Source organism: Papio anubis, chromosome 1 (assembly GCF_008728515.1).
Source record: "Papio anubis isolate 15944 chromosome 1, Panubis1.0, whole genome shotgun sequence".
NCBI classification, from domain to species: domain Eukaryota; kingdom Metazoa; phylum Chordata; class Mammalia; order Primates; family Cercopithecidae; genus Papio; species Papio anubis.
Genome location: NC_044976.1, coordinates 15,962,358 through 15,972,427, shown reverse-complemented (window position 1 = coordinate 15,972,427; position 10,070 = coordinate 15,962,358). Strand labels below are relative to the sequence as shown.

The 10,070-nt window shown below is 50.2% G+C and overlaps 1 long non-coding RNA gene across 1 annotated transcript; it reads right to left on the bottom strand.

The window, feature by feature from the left end:
• Positions 1-2,440: 2,440 nt before the first annotated feature.
• On the bottom strand, positions 2,441-4,611 carry LOC110742975. The gene is made up of 2 exons (XR_002521324.2): positions 3,634-4,611; positions 2,441-3,325 (listed from the first exon to the last, which is right to left on the bottom strand). It is a non-coding gene; the product is annotated as an uncharacterized LOC110742975 (long non-coding RNA).
• Between the last annotated feature and the right edge of the window lie 5,459 nt (positions 4,612-10,070).

Genomic DNA, 10,070 nt, shown 5'->3' with positions numbered 1-10,070 from the left:
GAATTAGGCATCCCTGCTTTTGCGATGTGATTGTGCAGTGCCTCACATCAGAGGAGGCAAAGTGTATTTCCCCACCCCACTGATGATGTAGGCCTTGCCCATGTAACCTGCCTCCATATGTGAGCATCAGGACAGTACCCCAGTTCTAAGATGAACCCTTAGGAGACATGGCATGTTCCTGCCTAGTCATGAAAACAGGCCCTGAGTATTTTTCTTTTTCACTGGTGCAAGGAGAATGAGAGACAGCTGAAGCCAACCTGGCCAACCGGCAGCCTGACGCTGAACCACCCCAGCTGACCCAGCCAGCTGGGAACAAGAAGGATAATTGCTTGTGGTTGCAAGCAACTGAGATGTGGGAGCTAGGGGCTGCTTGTTATGGGGCATTAGCATAGCAGCAATAGCTAATACACTCACTAAACTACAGGTGCTTTAAGGGCAAGGCTCATGGCTTGTTTATCTCCATATCCCCAGCATCTAGACTGGTACCCGGACATGGTGGGTGTAGAGGGCACAGGGAGAGACCAGGGAAAAAGGCAGGCTTTGGAGTCACACAGATTGGGTTCAATTCTCAGCACTGCCACTGAAAAGCTAGGTGAACTTGGGCAGTCCTCTGGAGTTCCCAAGCCTCAGTTTCTTTGTCTGTAAAATGGGGAACCCCATATCACAGGAGGGTTAGAAGGGAAATGAAGGATGTGCAGGGGCCTCACTCAGTCCCTGGCAGCAGGTGCTGCAGACGCACTGGTTCACTTACCGCGGTAGATGTTTGTGATGTCATACATGACCAAGTCCCCTGTAACCCATTTCTGTACCCCCAGACCTGCCAGAAAACTCTCTTCCAGATGTTCCTGGCACATGGCAGCAGGTTCTAGCAGGGAGGGAATATCCCTGGGATAGAAGGTCTGGCAGGAGCCAAGAGAGGCAGTTGCCAAGCTGTTCCCAGCAGCCCAGTCCCCCAGGGACCCCTTTACCAGTTCTGTTTCCAACCTGCCTGGAAGCCAGGTGCCTGGGTTGGTGCCAGGCTCAAACTTGGCAGACTTTGTGCTCCCCCAGAATTTTCCACCCCAGTTACTCCCTGTGAAAAGGCAAAGGTGAGGCCGGGCACGGTGGCTCAAGCCTGTAATCCCAGCACTTTGGGAGGCCGAGACGGGCAGATCACGAGGTCAGGAGATCGAGACCATCCTGGCTAACATGGTGAAACCCCGTCTCAAAAAAAAAAAAAAAAAAGAAAAAAAAGAAAAGGCAAAGGTGGAGAAAATAGCAGAGGAGAGGGCTGCCCATCTGGCCCAGGGAGGGGGCAGGAGTAACCCAGCTGTCCTGACAGGAGTTCTGCCAGCCAGAGGGGCCCACATGCACAGCATATTCTGGTCCACCCACTGTGGGCCCCACCCTGGGACAGTGTTCAGCAAGGAGGCCTGGATTCCAGGCCTGACTTTGCCACAGCCTGGTGGCCTGGGCAGGTCTCGTAACCTCTCTGTGCCTCCATTTCCTTGTCTTTACAATGGGTAATACCTAGACAGTCTCCATGGTTTGAGTCCCAGACCCATCTGAGAACCTGCTGGAAGCCATGGACGGCCTCCTGAAAACAATGCATTAATTTCAGCAGTCCAGGGCCTGGGAGCCAACGACCCCAAAGGAGCCATCTGCTGGGCCCAGAGAGCCCTGTGCTTCCTGGACTGTTGGGGCTACAGGCCCAGGGGCTTATCTCCCACCCGGACCCTCTCCAATCTCTCTCTTCCAAGGAAGCCCACATGGCCGCGGAGAGAAAGCCCAGAGGACCTTCCTCCCGAGCTTCTCTCCATGTGGCGTCGGGGCTACCAGGTGCCTCCTCCATCCCTGATCATTAATTATCCCATGATTGCCATGGTTTTTCTGAGTCTTCCACACAGAGCAGGGCCAGAAACAAGCAGCAAATCAGATTATCAGCCAGTCTTGGGCTGGAAGGGTCTCCAGAGGTGACCTACACACTCACACACACACACACTCACACACACACTCACACACTCACACTCACTCCAGTCCTGTGCCTCAGTCCTCCACCGCCAGTACCCTGGGGCTGCTCCCCACCCCAGGGGCCCACTGATTTGCACCATCACTTCCTCCTCTGCTCACCACCCGCTGACGCTGTTGTTCCACTTCTGGCAAAGCCTGTGGTGCCCACCGCAATCAGTAAGGATTAGGGGGCACAAATGATTAAAACTGGGCAGCTAGGAACCACAGCATCATCAAGCCTGTCACACCCTGGCTACATGACCCTGGGGGTCATTGACGATATTATCTATGCTGCCATTGTTTTCTTACATTTCACACAGCCTTCAACATGCATCATGTACTACACAAAGTGCTTCCGTGAATTTAATCCTCACAACAAACCTACAAGATCATTATCCCCACACGTTATTTATCCACTACTGTGTAGTAAATTACTCCAAAACTTAGCAGCTTAAAACAACAAACATTTATTATATCATGCAGCTCCTGGGGATCAGCAATCTGAGAGTGGCTTAGCTGAATGGCTCTGGGTTTCCCATGATGTTGTAGCCACCTGTTGGCCAGGCCTGTGGCCTCACCTCAAGACTTGACTGGGGATGAAGGACATGCTTCCAAGCTCATCCAAGTGGTCATTGCAGGCCTCCGTTCTTCACTGGCTGTTGGCCATGTGGGCCTCTTCACAGGCTGCCTGAGTGGTCTCAGGGCCTGGAATTGACTTCCCCCACAGTGAATGACCAGAGAGACAGAGAGAGAGAGAGAACCTAAGACAGAACTCACAGCATCTCTTATAACCTCACCTCCAAAGATACTAACATCAGTTCTGCTATATTCTATGGGACACATAGAACAACCCTGGGACAATGTGGCAGGAGATTGATCAAGGCTATAAATACCAGGGAATGAGACTCTTTGGAGGCCATCTTGGAAGCTGGGTAGCACATCCCATTTCACAGATGAAGACGCTGAGACTCAGGGAAATGAAAGGACTTGCCTAAGGTCATGTAACCAGCAAGTGATGGAGTAGAGATTTGAATGCAGGACTGTCCAGCTCCTAAATCTATACCCTTGATTATATATAGTCTCCCTATCCCCAATCTGGCCTCAGGTTCCTCAAATGCTGCTGGAGAGAGTTAGACTGGATAATCTTTAAGGGTCTTTCCATTTAGAAAGTTCAAAGGCTGAATGAGCCAGGTACAGCACCAGGACCTGAATCTCAGTCTCCTGTCTTCCAGCCACCAGGCTCTTGTCTGCTTCAGTCCTCAATCCTAGGCAACTTCTCTTCTGTCTAAAATTGCCTGGTGCAAGTCTCAAACATCTCTGGTCTTGGTTACCTCTTCTGGAGAATGGGAGAAAGGGAAGGGAAAGACAAGAGCTGAGGACAATGCCAATCACAAGGAAGCCAGTGATGATGATGGTGGTGATGATGATAAAGAAGATGATGCCAGTGAAGGAGATGAAGATGAAATGGCAATGATGATGATGCCAACCACAAGGAAGCCAGTGACGATGGCAGTAATGATGATAAAGATGATGCCAGTGATGGAGATGAAGATGAAATGGTGATGATGATGATGATGATGACAGATGTGGTGATGATGACAAGCAGTGTGTACTTTGAGCACTTCCTACAAGCTAAGAACCTACCTTGCATTTCATCTTTACAACCTTTGCCTTTCAAAATGTGGCCCACGGACCAGCAGCATGGCTGTCAGCTGAGCACTTGTTAGAAATTCAGAGTCCATCTTACCCCCGCCTCCCCACCTGCCCCGGTGATTGGTGTGCACAGTGCCATTCACATCAGCCGGAAGAGGAAGCATCATTCTTGTCCCCATTTTGCAGATGATAAAACTGAGGCTTGGAGAAGTTCCCCAGCCGACAAGGGGTAGAGCCAAAATAAGGGTCTCGGTCCTCACCCCAGACTCCTCCCACCCCACTCCGTTGGGCTGAGCCTCTGTCTGCCCTTGGGTGAGGTGAGGCTGCAGACGTCCCGGGCCCAGCCCTGAACATATCAAGACTGGCCCCGTGTGGCTCCTTCACCATGCAGCCTCCTGCTGTCACAGCCCCTCAGCCTTGCAGGCCTGTCAGCAGGTAGATTGGGGGTGAGGAGGTGCGCCAGGTGAACAGTGACCTTGTCCCAAATTACTCCAGAGGAAGGACACGCAGAATCAAGAGATAGCACTTGGTGTAACTGCACACAAACATTCCTGAAAGAGAGGAAAAAATTAAGTCTTTGAAATAACATTAATCATGATAATGCTTTTGCTGGTTCCCTCCCTTGGTGGTTGCTAGATGTTCTTTCTCGAGGTAGATTTAACCCTCAGTAGCCCGGCCTCCTGCAGGGTCCCCAGGACTGTGTACGCTCCCTCCCTTGCCAAGTCACTTGCCAGTTCCCGGAAGCACCAGGAGCACATCTGTTCTCATCTCCACCAGCCTTCCTGGGTCCAGTTGTCACTCCAAGGCAGAGGCAAAACTCAGGAGCCAGGCAGGTAAAATAAATGATAGAAGTGGGTTGTGGTTAGGATGAAAGTAACCAGTTCAAGCCAGGTGCGGTGGCTCATGCCTGTAATTCCAGCACTTTGGGAGGCCACGGCAGGTAGATCACCTGACGTCAGGAGTTCGAGACCAGCCTGGCCAACATGGCGAAACCCTGTCTACTAAAAATACAAAAATTAGTCGGGCATGGTGGCACATGCCTGTAATCCCAGCTACTTGGGAAGCTGAGGCAGGAGAATAGCTTGAACCCGGGAGGCAGAGGTTGTAGTGAGCCAAGATGGCGCCACTGCACTCCAGCCTGGGCAACAAAGTAAAACTCGGTCTCAACAAAAAAAAAAGAAAGAAAGAAAAAGAAAGTAAGTAACCAATTCATCTTGGTGTGCCTGGTTTTAAAACAGAGAGTTCCATCCCAGGCACCCCCTCAGTCCCAGGCAAACCCTAAAGGTTGGTCAACCTAAGTGGGACTGTTGTGACCAGAAAAATATATATATATCCTGTCCTGCGGGGGCAGCAGCTACTCAGCCTTGGGCCGATTGCTACCATGTGGTGTTATGGGCTGAACCCTGTCCCCTTCCAAATCCATATGTTGAAGCCCTAATCCCCAATGTGACTGCACTGGCAGAGAGGGCCTCATAGGGAGTGATTAAAGTTAAATGAGGTCCTAAGGGTAGGACCCTAATCCAGTGTGGCTGGTGTCCTTGTGAGAAGAGGAAGAGACACCAGGAGGACCCACACACAGAGAAAAGGCCATGTGAGGGCACAGCAAGAAGGTGGCCATCTGCAAGCCAGGGAGAGAGGCCTCAGAGGAAACCAACCCTGCATGCACCTTGATCTTCGACTTCCAGCCTCCAGAACAGTTATGGCAGCCCTAGCTGCCATAGTATCTGTTGGGGGAAAATAATAGTAACAAAAGTTAACACATACACAGCGCTCACTGTGTTCTAGGCTCTACGTGGATTAATTTAATAACAACCCTATGAGGCAGGTAAACTTTTTTTTGTGGGAGACTGGAGTTTTATTATTACTCAAATCAGTCTCCCCAAGCATTCAGGGAGCAAAGTTTTTAAGGATAACTTGTTGGGCAGGGGGAAGTCAGTGAGCCAGGAGTGCTGATTGGTCAGAGATGAAATCGTAGGGAGTCGGAGCTGTCTTCTTATGCTCAGTCAGTTCCTGGGTGGGGACCACAAGGTCAGATGAGCCAGTTTATTGATAGGGGGCCAGCTGATCCATCAAGTGCGGGGTCTGCAAAATATCTCAAGCCCTGATCTTAGGAGCAGTTTAGGGAGGGTGGAAATCTTGCAGCCTCCAGCTGTGTGACTCCTAAACCATAATTTCTAATCTTGTGGCTAATGTTAGTCCTACAAAGGCAATCTAGTCTCCAGGCAAGAAGGAGGTCTACTTTGGGAAAGGGCTGTTACCTTCTTTGTTTAAACTATAAGTTTCTCCCAAAGTTAGTTCAGTGAGGCAGGTAATGTTATCATCTCCATTTCACAGATAAGAAAACTGAGGTACAAAGGGTTTGAGTCACTTCCCCTAAAGACTCACGGCTAGAAATGGCAACACTGGGATTGGAACCCATCAAGCTCAATGCAACTGTGCTAGGAGTAGGATCCCGTGTTGCCTAACCTTTTAGTTTTCCAAAGAAAGTTGAAAAATCACCTGATTTTAAATGCTGGCTGCTAATTAAGAAGAAAAATTACTATTTGTGGATGTACACAAAAGATACCTGTGTCTCATTCTCAGTTGCCAGCTTATAATTGCTGTTCTTAGAGAATTTCAACAAGTCAGAATTAAAATGCCATCCGCCACCGCCCACACCACTACCTTGGCTCTCCAGGATGAATGTGGATCTTACAACTGTGGGGTTTGATATTTAGAAAATTAGAGAACACTGAGGCCCAGTGGGATTTTAGGAGCTGTGGAATCTGAGGCCTCATTTTATAGATGGCACCATTACGTTCAGAGAGGTTCAATGGATCGCCAAGGTCACACAGCAAGCTAGCATCAAACCAGTGAGACTTGCTCACTCATCACCCATCAAATTGAGAAGAAAGAGGTCTCCTGTGCAGCCTTGCTTCATCGCCTGTTTTTCTCTGTGCCTTCAAATCTGGCTTTCTGTCTGTCTGTCCATCCAGCTAGCCAGCCAGCCTGGTTCAAGGTCTGTGAACTGCTTGACATCAAGGGCTTGATTTGCCTGGTTTTGTGTCCTCAACTGGCCACAGGGTGGCGTCCAAAACAGTCTTCCCCAGCTTAGCCCTTTGCTAGCTGTTATCCTTGGACCAGACACTTCACCTCTCTAAGCCTCAGTTATTTTATCTATAAAATGGGGGCATGACACCACCTACCTCATGTCATGAGGAGGAGGAGGAGATGCAGGCACATAGTAGGTGTGCATTCACAGCTAGCTGTGAGCATTGGCTGTCTTGATGGGTAGGAGCCCAGGCTTCAAGGCCCCTCCCAGCTCCACACCACTGTGACATGACAGGGCGGCTGCGCAGCCTTCCTGCAGGAGAGGAGACCGCAGTGGGTCGCAGATTGAGGAGTGCAGGCCAAGACTGCAGAAAGCTGACTGGAGACTCAGCCTTGTAGAAGACAAACAGGGACAAAGAGAGAGGTTAGCCTGGCTGTGAGGCCAGTGAGGTCTGCCCTGCAGTTGGTTGTTGCCGGGGCGGGGGGGAAGAAATGCCCAGCCTCAGTGTCCCTCCTAGGACCACATATGCTCAAGGAGGCAGGGCCACCCACCTGCTCCCCGCCTGGCACAGCTACCAGAATCACACAGGGCTGCACCAGCCTCCCCATCACCAGCCTCTGTGAAAAATCAACTGTGATAGCTGAACTTCTGTTCCGTTGTTGTATTGGTTTTTAATTACACCTCTTTAAAGAGAGAAAAAAAAATCCTCAGGAACCCAGTTGGATCTGGCCGACCTGAAATTAATTTGTAGCATAACACAGTGGCATGGAAAACTGGGCCATCGGCTCTCAGGCTTCCAGGGGGTAGGGGGTGGGAAGGTCACTGCTCAGCCTTTCTGCCTCTTCCACTCTCTGCAGGGGGAAGCCCTTCTTTCTGCAGCCTTTGATACCTGCATTCTTCCACAGCTGCTTATGAGCACCTACTGGGCACCAGGCCTTAGCTGGGCATTAGAGAGGGATACAGCCGTGAACGTGGTGGTCAAGGTTCCTGCCCAAGGAGCTTGCAGCCCTGCTTTGTCATCGAGAATCTTAAGATTGTAAAGAACAAAAACAACAGAAAACAGTTTTCTCCAGAGCCTCCTATCGGTCTGAGATTTAGTACAAGATTATGTTGATGTTACCAATTAGATTTTATCAAAGGAATGCAGCAAGGAATGAAAAAATCACTCTAGTATCTTTCACTGGGGTAGACACTTTGCACAATGAAGCATCTCATGTCATCCTTAGGGTGCTAACTTTAGACCCATTTTACAGATGAGAAAACTGAGGTTCAAATGGGGCCAAACTAGCCCATAGTGAGGAAGTAACAAAGCCAGAACTTGAACTCAGACCTGAGTGATCCCCAAACCTGTTCCTAGAACCATCAGGCTGTTCGGCCTCTGACAGAAAACCACTGTGTCTTGGGCCCTTCCCTGTCCCCAGGAGCTGAGGGTCAGACCTGAGTGTGATCTTGTGATCCTAGAATGCCAAGTGCCAGAAATGAGTGAGGGCCAAGGTGTGTGATGGCCACAGTGGGGACTGTGGGCAAAAGTCTCGCCTTGGTAAGGGGGCGATGCTCTCCACTTCTACCCCCAATCCTCCTGTCTGCCTCAAAGTGGAGATGGACAGCTGGCCCAGGTGGCCTTTTTGTCCTCTTCCTTTCTCCTTGATCCTGTCACCATTAGGGAAAAAACATGTCCTCCTCTGTGGATCTGAGACTGAAGTTAAGCCAGTGCGTGGGGATGCGGGCCCCTGTTTCAGAGCTCAGATGGTTCGATGTCTTTTTGTGCAAGGTGGAGGGTTGGGGAGGAGAAGGAGCAGGCTCCCGCAGCAGTCAAGGGGTCCCCTTGGAAACAGCCTCTCCTCCCCTCCAGAAGTGAACAAATCAGCCCAGCAGCCCAAGCTGAGAGCTCCTCAGGGCAGCCAAAGAACCGGCCCTGTGCGGCTCAGGATTCATCTTCCAGCTGTCTGGGACCCACTGGGATGTGCATCTCGGGGTCTTGGGCTCCCTGCCCCATGGCTGGGTTCTGCAAGTGGTTCCCAGCAGCTTCTGAGCTCCCAGTAGGAGCAGGAGCAGGCCCCGGCCCCCTCCCCTCCCCGCCTCTCCTCTACCCATCCTTCCTCCACCCATCCCTCCTCCACCCTCAGAGGCACCAGGCAGCTCCCTCAGGGGGAGAGAACACCCCCAGGAAAGAGAAGTCTACTTTGTCCATTTCCTACAACCCTGGACTTGATTTCCCAACGGCTGTCTCCAGATTTCCTTTTTAAACCGGAGTCCACTTGGGACTCAAAATACAACAGCCTCTGTAAACATGGTCTGTATAAGATGGCCTTTAAATAGAACATAATATTAGGGCAAAAATACATACGGACATTAAACTGTGAACTTTGAGCAGGGGAGGATTACCTAAGACTTCCCCCTTCTACTTTTCTGTATTATTGTAATGTTTTGCTGTAAGCAAATGTTACTTTTTCATCAGGAAAGTGAAAGAGAGTTGTTTCAAAAACAGACAAGAGCCAGAAACATGGATTCCTCTAAGAAACCCCCAAAGAGCTTTCAGTCTCTAGAATAAAGCCAGCAAACTATGGCAGATGGGCCAAGTCCAGGCCACACACTCCCTGTTTCATTGGAACACAGCCACTTCCACTCATTCACACGTTGGCTACGGCTCCTTCGGCACCACAGCAGTGGAGTTGAGTTGTGGACTTGTAACAGAAATCATATGGCCTCCAAAGCCAAAACAATGTACTATTTGGTCTCTTGCAGAAAATTTGCAGAACCCTGGTCTAGGAAGACATCACACTGTGAAGATTAGTTGGACATCATAGAATCCCGGGTCATTCAGGATGCAGAGGCCATTCAATTTACCCCCTGCCTCTATGCCCCATAAAAGAGGGTCTCTGCTCTGACCAGTCACCCAGGGAGAGCAATACCACAACCATCTACTGTAGGTGAAGTTTTTTTGTTTTGTTTGTGTTTGTTTTTTGTTTTTGTTTTTGTTTTATCCGACAGAGTTTCGCTCTTCTTGCCCAGGCTGGAGTGCAGTGCTGCTATCTCCATTCACTGCAACCTCTGCCTTTCGGGTTCAAGTGATTCTCCTGCCTCAGCCTCCCAGGTAGCTGGGATTACATGTGTGCACCACCACGCCCAGCTAATTTTTCTCATTTTTAGTAGAGACTGGGTTTCACCATGTTGGTCAGGCCGGTCTCGAACTCCTGACCTCAGGTGATCCACCTGCCTCCCAAAGTGCTGGGATTACAGGCTTGAGCCACTGAGCCTGGCCCAGGAAGTTCTTTCTTAAATCTAATGTAAATCCTGCACCCCCTAATCCTCCTGTTCCCAGCTCAGACCCTTAGCTCAACCCAGCCACTTTGTTAGGTCTCCAGCTGTTATTGGCTAAGGCTTGGAGCTTGCTCAA